The sequence below is a fragment of the Mastomys coucha genome, unplaced genomic scaffold (genome assembly GCF_008632895.1).
Source record: "Mastomys coucha isolate ucsf_1 unplaced genomic scaffold, UCSF_Mcou_1 pScaffold9, whole genome shotgun sequence".
Lineage (NCBI taxonomy): Eukaryota > Metazoa > Chordata > Mammalia > Rodentia > Muridae > Mastomys > Mastomys coucha.
In genome coordinates, this window is record NW_022196915.1 from 46,425,604 (window position 1) to 46,435,988 (window position 10,385).

At 43.6% G+C, this 10,385-nt stretch overlaps 1 protein-coding gene across 10 annotated transcripts in view; it reads right to left on the reverse strand.

Moving 5' to 3' along the window:
• The window catches only part of Atp8a2 (ATPase phospholipid transporting 8A2), a 554,904-nt gene that overhangs the window by 288,889 nt on the left and 255,630 nt on the right, over positions 1-10,385 (reverse strand). The gene's annotated exons all lie outside the window — the stretch shown is intronic.

Below are 10,385 nucleotides of genomic sequence, written 5' to 3' on the forward strand. Positions count from 1 at the left end.
ATATATATATATATATATGTATGTATATCCATTATATACATATATGTGTTATGTATATACAAATACATTATATACACATATATACATATATTATATACATATATATTATATTCACACATATACAGATAGGTATTCTTTTAATGCTCTTAGAAAAGGGACCTCCACAAAAGCACATATGGTTTTTTTGGTGGAAAAAAAGCACTATTGGGACTTACATGACAAACACCAACATTTCTCAGTTTGCATAAGATAAAGCTTTAAACTGCTCAGTAGGGATGTGATATAAAAATGTGTCTATATGTAGATAAGCTTCCATATCTACTGAGCATTTCAGACTACACTATTGCCTCCATGTATCCTGGAGATAAGACATGAGCTGGTCATTCTCACAAGGAAGCAACTATCTAATCCAAATAAAGTGCCCATAACAAGCAAGCCACTGCCACTAGCCTAAGCAAACACTGTGGGATGTTACAGGCAAAGCATGAAAGTCATTCCCATAATTAATAAAAGATGTTCTTATGTAGAGGAATATATGGGCTCAAATAGAAGAATGCACCTTTCAGCTGATTAAAAAGTTTATGTTTATTCAGAAAGCACAAAAATACAGTGAAATTATTCTTTTTAGACAATAGCTCTTTTGTCTATGAAGTTACATTTTCATGTAATTTACCTTACGGCAACCTAAATTAGGGTTTTGAAGTGGTGAGTTTAATGGACAGGCATTTTTCTTTCCACTAAAGCTTACAGCTGCTGGCAATGAGAAATTGCTTCCACTTTCTCTCCACCCACTTTCCTAATATTTGTAAGGATGTATGCTCTGGACCCTCACACTGTGGGTGGACATCTTAGTTTTTAATAAAAATCAATATAATTTCGTTTGTTCTAGTCCTAACTCCATACTTACTATCTCCTCTTGGACACTGGGCATTTATTCCGCGTATAAAATGGGGCTTAGAACACTTCCCTACATCTTTATTATGAACAAGTGAGCTAACCTGAATAAGGAACCAAGCAGGTTTAGCACTCAGTTTACACGCAGTGAAGCTTTAGTCATGAGGAATGGCTTATATTGAGGAAAATGCACGTGAGAGTGAATGGATGCCACCGCTGAGCAGGCTTTGCCAGTGTAACAAGAGATGAACGACAGAGTAATGCCCTGTAGTCAAAGTTACATTTATTTCCATTAAAAATAAAGACTTTATAAATTTCATCCTTAGCGCTACCATTCGGAGTTGCAAACAAGCACCTTAGAAGCATCTTTAGTTATCTATGGAAACAACCTGCCCTTTAGCAACTGAGTGGGCAGAAGAAGAAAAGCTTTCCCACTTCACCAAGACAGGGCAGTTCTGCCAGGCGTCTACTCATGCAGGACGGGAAACCCTCCTGAGACCACAGCACTGAAGGCACATGGTCCTGTTGCTACCTCAGACCACAGTATAGCTCGGTGCCTTCCATCCCAGTGGGTGCCCATGGGCATGCTTTGAGACAAAAAGGACAGAGCTGATGATTTAAGTTCCCTGAGACATGGAGATCATAGTTTTCATAAGAGGGCATAGCATAAATAAAGACATTGGGGGAGTGGGACTAGGGAGGGCAGCTTTCCGGTTTGAGCTGTTTCTAGACTATGCATGAGGATAGACTACACACTAATGGCTATTTGTTATCAGAGGTAGAGGGCCCAGCTTTGGTTGCTGAGTGCCCATCAGCATAGGGGTTTCTGGGGCCAGAATTAGGAGGATGTTTTCAGAACAAGAATGAACAGTGGGAAGATGAAGGACAGAAAGGTGATATTACAGATTGAATGTGTCCCCAAAGTCCATGTGGAAACTTCATCTCAATAGGGCAGTATTGAAAGGTGAGACCTAAGAAGGGTCATCCGGTCACTGTCCCCAGAATGAGTTGACAGAAGTGTTTCAAGGGTGGATTATTTTTAAGCAGCTGTCTCCTTCACTCTGGCTCTTCTAATAAGGAAGACAGAGCAGGAAGACTTTCCAGGCTACGTTGGCAACTTGATACATTTGGATAGAGGATCTCAGTTGAAAACACTGATTGGCCCCCACCAGATTGGCCTGTGATTAAGCCTGTGGGGTATTTCCTTCATTGATGATTGTTTGAGGGCACAGCTCACTGTGGGATCTGCCACCCCTGGGCTGCTAGTCCTGGATGCTCTAAGGAAGCAGGCTGAACAAGCCACGAGGAGCAATATGGTGAGCGACACTCCCCATGCCTTCTGGCTTCAGTTTCTGCCTCCAGGTTCCTGCTTTGAGTTCCTCCCCTTGGTGATGGAGTGTGACTTGAGAGCTATAAGCTGAAGGAACCCCTTTCCTTCCCAAGCTGCATTTGGTCATGGTGTTTTACCATAGCAATCGAAACCCTAAGGCAAAGACCTTTGTCCCATGTAGCCCTTCAACCAGGTCTTCCCGGCCCATGCAACCATGAGACAAATGCGTTTCTTTCGTTCACAAAGCACTCGGCTTGGATATTCTGCTACAGAGCAGAAAGCAGACTAAGCCATGGTGCTTGGGCAAGCTACGATTCTGAGAGGTGCACAGCCTTCTTCCCCCAGGCAAGCAAAAGAAAGACCTGAAAAGGTAACCGGGGTTTCCATAGCAACAAGGGCCCAGGAACAGAGGGGCGCTCACATCCACACATTTTGAGAGTTTCTTCCCATCTTACAACTCAGGAGCACACGTCTTAACTATAAAAAGTGTTGCCTGAATACTTCCAAATTACCAAACCAAAGCCCTGTTAGCAAGCAGAGCCTCGGGGAGTTAATCAGATATTGAGGGTGGAGTCCTTGAGATGGGGTCAGTGCAAGGCAATAGACCTAAGCGCGCTTGAGTTCTCTCCCCTTCCTTCCCCTCCCCTCCCCTCCCCTCCTTTCCTCTCCTCTCCCTCTCCTTCTCTTCTCTTCTTCTCTCCCCTCCCTCTCTTGTCCTCTCTCCTCCTCCCCCTTTCTTCTCCTTTTTCCTCCTCCCCACCACGTGCAGGACACAGCAAGACGAGAGCCATCGGCAAGCCAACATCTCATCTTGATCTTGACTTCCAAGCCCTCAGAGCCATGAAGAAAATGCGAGTTGTACCAGCCTCAGGGCCCGTTGCGGTTTTGCATTAGTAGGAGGGCAGACTAAGCCAAGAGGTAGCTGCTGAGGTAGTGAATGCCGTGAGTATCAGGTTCCTGTCACCATAGACACTTGGATGAAACAAGCACAGCGCCACAAGCCCACGGTGACTGGAGGAGTGATGCTAGTACCATGTTTACGGTTTGGAAGAGGCCTCATGGGAGAGCATGAAGACCTCGACTACCCATGCCTGCACAGTGCATGGGAGAAAACCACATCATAGCAGGCTACAGAGCATGGGAGAAAGCTGTAGTACCGGTCGGTTCTGTGATGTAAATGCAGCACACCTTAGTCTAAAAGTTTATAATGAACATAAATTTGTTGGCTAGTGGCGATAGAGGCTCAAAGTCCAAGACTAAGGGGCCAGGATTTGTTGACAAGCCTTCATGTTGTGTCATTTTCAAGGCAGAAGGTCAATTAAAGGGAAGAAGGGAGAGAAGGGAGAGGAGGGAGGGAGGTAGGGAGGGAAAGAGAGAGAGAGAACTCAAAGCCTTAAGTTCTTTTACACGGCATTAATTCATTCACAATGATCTATCATCAGGTACCACCTCCCAACAATATTACTGAATTTCCAACACCATGAACTTGAAGGGGCACATTCACACAGCATCACACAGAGTGGGAAGCCAGGATGATGTTCCTATAGCAGGATACATATAAAAGTGAATGGCAGCCTCCTACAGATGTCTCAAACATCAAACTCCACATACACTGTGGATATCCTCTCTACTTGTGACGAGAGAGCCAAACATTACTAAGATGTTTCTAGTTTTAAATTCTATTCACCATGAATTTTCTCACATAGATTACAGTGCAAACATGGCTTTCTCTCAAGCAAAGAAATCAGTCATGTTAGTTCCCTAAAACAGTTATAAGAGTTAAACCTATTTTAATCAACTAATCAATACCTACTCATCAGAGTAACTGCCATTCTACCCAGGTAATAAAAACAATACAACCCAGACATATACACTTTATGGAATTACTCTTTTGAATCTTTCAGTGCAACCAACCTGACACGCCTTAAAAAATGAGGAGTGTACAAAAGTGAAGGTTAAATAAGGCATCCTTTGTGTGCATTTTGTGTGCCACCATCATTACTTCCTGCCTCGCTGTCTTGCTCTGCTTCATGTCTGTGGTTGGCTGGACTCATAGTAACTTGCAAGCTTGATGGAGTCATCAACTCCACTTGCCACTCTTTGCCCACACAAAGCCATAGTAGGCACATAACTGATGTTCTCAACTCAAAAGAATTGATATAGTTAGGTAATGATTCTAAATACTCCCTTTTAATATCAACAGGAAACCATATGCAGGTCAGGCATCTCCCTGGTGTCGATATAATCTAGCCAGCCTTTCAGGTACACATATTGTTGTATTTTCCTTTAAAATGATTGGGCCTTTAATTTTTTCTTCTTACCTTGTGGTCTTCTTGCCTGCAGTAGCTTCAGCTCACTTTCCATAGTGGTCTCTCCCCATTCTATTCACAACACTGCCTTCGCCTTGGAGGTTTAAACTTCCCACACATCTGCAGCTCTACCCTTCCAGCACCACCCTTGATTTTCTTGTGTATGTGCCTTGGTTAACTCGCATGCTCTCCGTGTCTACTCAGCAATAATCTTTGATCAAACCCAGACTAGCTGAGTTCACCACACATGTATGGGAAAATATAGGTCCCTTTGGTACCGTTCTCAGACGAGTCGATGGAAGGCATTGCCATTGCACACCGTTCCTTATTCTCAAGAGGACTATGATCCCAAAGTCTATTTGTAAGGTAGTTATTGAGCACTTAGAATCCTTTCCCCAAAGGAATGATGCTATGCGTTCTGGTTGGATCCCACGGTCTTTAATGCCTACTTAGCCTGGTTGCTAAAATTTATACTGTACTCCTTTTATTTTAATAAAAAGAACCAATTACTAAAAGTTACAATGGACTTTGCTGTTATGAGGGCCATAGGGGGTTGAAGCAGGGGAGTTCCTTCGAGGAAGGATAAGACGCATTTCAGCATTCTTAATTGGCATTTGCCTTCTAGGTGTTAATGTTGAGCTTCATGTTTTTCAGCTTCTCAATATGTTTCACAATTTCATTTTTTCTTGGGATTAGAAGTACATGTGGTCACATGCCCAAAGTGGGTGACTGCACTTGTTGATTGTCCTGTTGAAGGGACTCTGATGCTGTCACAGGTCAGTGCTTGTGGCTGCCTTTCCAGTGTTTACATAAAACTCTATAAAGCCATATGCCACCAGCCATCCCAAGGGATGGCTCTGCAGTTGCTGCTCATTTATAGATGCTCCCCCACCCCATATTAATCTGGAGCTCTAGTAAGGAGCAGCCTTGCTTAACTCATGAACAGATAGGGTCCCTATCTCCAGGTCTTAATCACTTCACATGTAATAAACCAGGACAGTAGAATGATGTCTGACCCTGGATATTCTTTCCAATCTGCAGCAACCTGGGGTCTTTCCTCAAAAACAATCTAGTTCAGCAACTCTGCAATCCATGGAAGCAAGAGCCCTTCCCCTCCTTGAGCTTAGCAGAGCCATAAAGGATTTCTTGGAAGCCTTGAGGGAGTGACAGCTGCCTCAGTCATGACTTTGATGTTCTGCACATTCCAAGGGTGTCTGAGCTGACTATGCTGAAAGCCAGGCAGGTTCAAGTTTCAGCAGCAGCAGATCAACCAAACCATACTTAGTATTTTAGGTGGAGAGTAGACTGCCTGCGAACTGACCTTGGGCCAATGAGTATCTAAGGATGACACTTGTCTCGGAGTCCACAGGCCCAGTTGTGTTTTGCTCCTGTATTTACCATCCTGCCCCAGTCTGCCTGTGCTTGTGTGTGGGTTCTAGCCTTCCTCATCTCTTCATTTCCCATTCTCCGGATCCTTCTGATTGCCTAGCTTTCCCATCCGGGTAGATGACATCATTGTTTCCTCCCCTCCTTCCTCCGTTGTTTCTTCATATTCATTTCTAAGAGAATCATACCTTCTCCTCCACAGCACTGGCATGCTTGGTGCTTCTGCATTTAGGGAACCTGATGGGTGCTGTGCAAGTTTGGAAAACTTAATGGCAGCTCTTATACAACAAAGCCATTGTTGGTTGTCACAGGCTGCCAAAGGGGTGCCCAGAATAAGGGAGCTGGTCTTCAAGCTCAGGGTGTCTGCTTTGCTCACGTGCATGAACATCCCTGAATGTAAAGCTCATATGCACACTGACAAAATTTTGGTTAAATGTGTTTTATTCTAAGATTGTCCTGAATTCTAAACATTTTAAGGAGCTAAGGTAATGTGGTATTTCACACTCATTATTTCACCATTTCTAAAATGGACTTTACAGGCAAGAGGTCTTTGCAGGCAACACCAGGACCTCTTCACCAGGTGCTTTCTATGTGATGCACTTCCAACCCCCAAATTCACAGTTCCCTGGATCAGCCATGCTAGCCTACCACAGGATGTCTCTATTTTCATTATAAAAAGTACTAAGTCCTCAGACTAAGTCAACTCCATTTACAGAATTCACACTATGCCATAATTCTCTACAGGAGGAGTTGAACAGTCACTGGCTGCTGTTCTAGAGGAACCAGGTTTGATATCCAGTGATGACCATGTGTGTGTGTGTGTGTGTGTGTGTGTGTGTGTGTGTGTATGTGTGTGTGCGTGTGTGAGTCAAAACAGACTTTCTCTTTTAAGTTCTTTATTTCAGTATTTTGCGAGAGTAACAGAAAGTCTACTGAGACCCAAAGCAAGAGCATCTCTAACTTTGCAGAAATTCTGAGACTTTTCCAAAGTGGATGTGCTGTTTTGGGTCCCCAGCAATCACGTGTAAGACCCCCGCTGATTCTTTATCTTTAATAAAACAAGGATGCAGCAATTAGTCTTTGTTGTCCCATTGCTATGAGGCGTTACAATTAGTGGCTGGTTTTTCATTTTCATATGCATTTCCAAGATAATAAATGATGAATATTTATTAGGGTTTTACATTTTAATTGAAAATAAAATAGTATATGTTTATTGCACACATGTTTTGTGATATTTAATGTAGCAGAAGTCTTAACTTGTAGTAATTTTTTCTGAATTTCATTTAACACTCACTAAAGTAAATAGATTTCTTTTTGTTGAGATTTCAAGAAGTATCACTAAGGAAGAATCATGAATTAGCCCACAGAGGACATTTTTGTGTATAGTAGTCACTGTACACACAGGACCATCTTAAGCTTACTGCATAGTGAATAAGAAACCTTCCCCTCCTCCTTCTCATCTCAAATTTCTCTAAAAAAATTCTCATTTTCCTAAAAAGGCCCTCCAGACAACACTCCAGAGGAGAGATTTGGGAAGCGGTAAATGAAAGAAAATTGTCATGACTGCTCGTAAATTAGCAAAGAGAAGCTGGCTACTTACTGACTTGTGCTTGGGAGCCTTCAGACTTTGACAACCACCAACCACCCTGTTCACTGCAGGAAAATGTAACCAGCATTTGACACAGCTCAAATCACTGAGTTTAAAAGACAATCCCTAAAAATATGCACTTCATTTCCCAAAGGATATTAATAGCAAGCTTAATACACTTCATTTGTTTTTCTTCCCCCAAACTAGATTATTCATTTTAGACCCATGAATCCTCTTGCATTGGAAGCAAACATATTCTTGAATAACTGTGTATAATAAGACCTCAAAAACAACTTACATGGTTTAAGAAGCATTTCAATTTGATTTTGGACTGTGGATCCTTTAAGTAATTCTTTAAAATGTGAAATTCTTTTTAGGAAAACATTTCCTACAGGCCAATTATTTTAAGGAGTGACCCTCCTGCACGGAAGATGTAACAGCAGCACATGAGAGCTGTCACTCAGCTAGGGTAAGATGACCCCGATTTGAGTGATGCTTGCCCCACAGTTGGCACAGGGTGACTCATCTGCCATATTTAGCATCTTCACACTCAGTAAGAATGACTTTACTAAGAACTTCTGCATAACCACCAAGGTCTTTATCTTTTAGGTTATGACTTGTGCCTGTAACACGCCTGTTACAGTCATGTAATGGTTTTGCATTTGCAGGTTGTGACATCGCACGGACGGATTCCCTTGATTCCCAGAGGAAGTTAAAGCTCCCAGATCAAACACAAGGGTCAAATTTGTAAGGCAAACTGTTGTGGATGCTGCTTTCTGGGCAACTACAGTGTGTAGAGTGTTCTCAAGGAACCGCATAACTAAGCACATCGGGCATATCTCAGCCAAGAGAGCACCACAAATCACATTACTGTCTGCGTGTAGTGCAAGAGAACACGTGTCAATGTTGCCAAGGCAGATGAACTGCACATCCAAAGAAGCAAATGACGTTTCAATGGCTGACAGCCTCACCTGCTTCATGATGAAGCCAGTTTCCCAAATCACCTGTGCTAGCTTTCTGATGCTGTGCATAAGTATCTAGACTTCCTCTGTTCCGGCCCCTTGAGGACTAAAACTTCTAATTTCATCATGCCAAAAAAAAAAAAAAAAAAAAAAAAAAAAAAAAAAAAAAAAGGCACTCTCTAGGTCACAAAGGCAGTGAGTGGCATGTGCTACTGTAAGTTTATAAATAAAACCAAACAAATAGGCAAGGGCATAGAAAAGATTTTTCTCATTTCTTCCGGAGTACCCTCCACTCAAGACAGACTAAGGACAGAGTCCCAGGGACACACATTTCTGGCCTGCAGGTTGCCTTGGTGGTACTGAAGCAATCCCCAGCTGAAGCAGGTGGCTAGTGCGTGGATCTTTGGGCAGCGGCCACCCGGTCATTTGTTCTTTTACACAGGCAGCAAAGTGGAGATAATGGGGGTAGATGTCGGTGCTAAAGGGGAACAGGAAAAAAATCCTACAAGTTGTGTTTTGCTAATAGGGGCTGATGATACATGTAAAATTCTAGGATATATAGAGTCCCAGAGACAGACGATAACAGACAAGTGTACAAAGAAGTCAAATTCCTGTGTATCTGTCACATGTAGTCAGGGAATCTACAGACCTGAAAGGGAGGTAAATTTCAGGTCAGAAGAAAAAGATTCTATAGTGTAGAAGGCCTAATAAATATGGGAGAAGTCTTGGATTTATTCAGAGCCTTAAAGAAACCTGTAGAGGCTGTCATATATGAAAGTACAATCTTCCTATAACATCTCCATCCAGTGTGAAAGCTAGACTGGGATAGGATGAGATAGATCCGTGCACAGGCTTCTGAGGGATATACGTCTAACTCCGTAAGAAGACACAAAGCCAAGAATGTGTTTAAAAGCTGGGTGTGCTTTTGTGTGAGTCCACACAATTCCAGGTGTGAGGCCAGCACTGGCGGCATAGTGAGTTCTTGCCCCATCTCAAAATGAACAAAGACAGAGGGGAAGGAGGGGGGAGGGAGAGAGAGGGGAAGAGGGAGAGGAAAAGGGAGAGGGAGAGGGAGAGGGAGAGAGACGAATTGAGGGCACCAGAATGAGCATGAGAGAGAAACATGCTAAGGGAAAAGCAGAGACAGCACTTGGTAAGGCATCAGAGGATGGCGAGCAGGACGGGATGGGCAGTAACGCACACAGAAAAACCTTCTGCCACCGGTAAAAGAGCAGGAGATGCTGAAAGGGACATTTGTGACTGGCTGGTGCTGCTTGAGGGTTGACTGATGTCACCTATGTTTGAAGCCAGGTTACACTGGGAAGGCCCATGAGCAGACCATGCAGTCAGAAAGCGTCTTCAGGCCTGGACCACGCCCTGCCCACCCCACCCTCTCCATGCCCTGTAAGGGACACTGCACAGCCAGGAAAAAGTCTGCCCAACAAGGACACCCTTCTGAGTGTCACTATATTCCAATTGAACACCTAGCAGCTGTCACTGTGTGGATCACATAACCTTTCAATTGGCACTCGATGAGGGGAAGAAAAGGGAACCACTTGAGTTATTTCTTACCATGCTCCCTGGTCAAAAAACCAACAAGCAAATCACCTAGTCCAGAGCAGGTGCTGAAAACCAAGTCAGCTACCCCTCCTTTGGGGAATATTTGCTGCAGCCTGAACTCTGACCCTATCTGAGCAGCTGCTCCGGCTGCTGTGGGTCCTGGGCGCTTGTCTTCTCTTCTCTTCTCTTCTCTTCTCTTCTCTTCTCTTCTCTTCTCTTCTCTTCTCTTCTCTTCTCTTCTCTTCTCTTCTTCTCTTCTCTTCTCTTCCCCTCCTCTCTTCTCTTCTTCTCCCCTCCTCTCTTCTCCCCTCCTCTCTTTTCCCCCCTCCTCTCTCTCCCCCTCCTCTCTCCCTCTC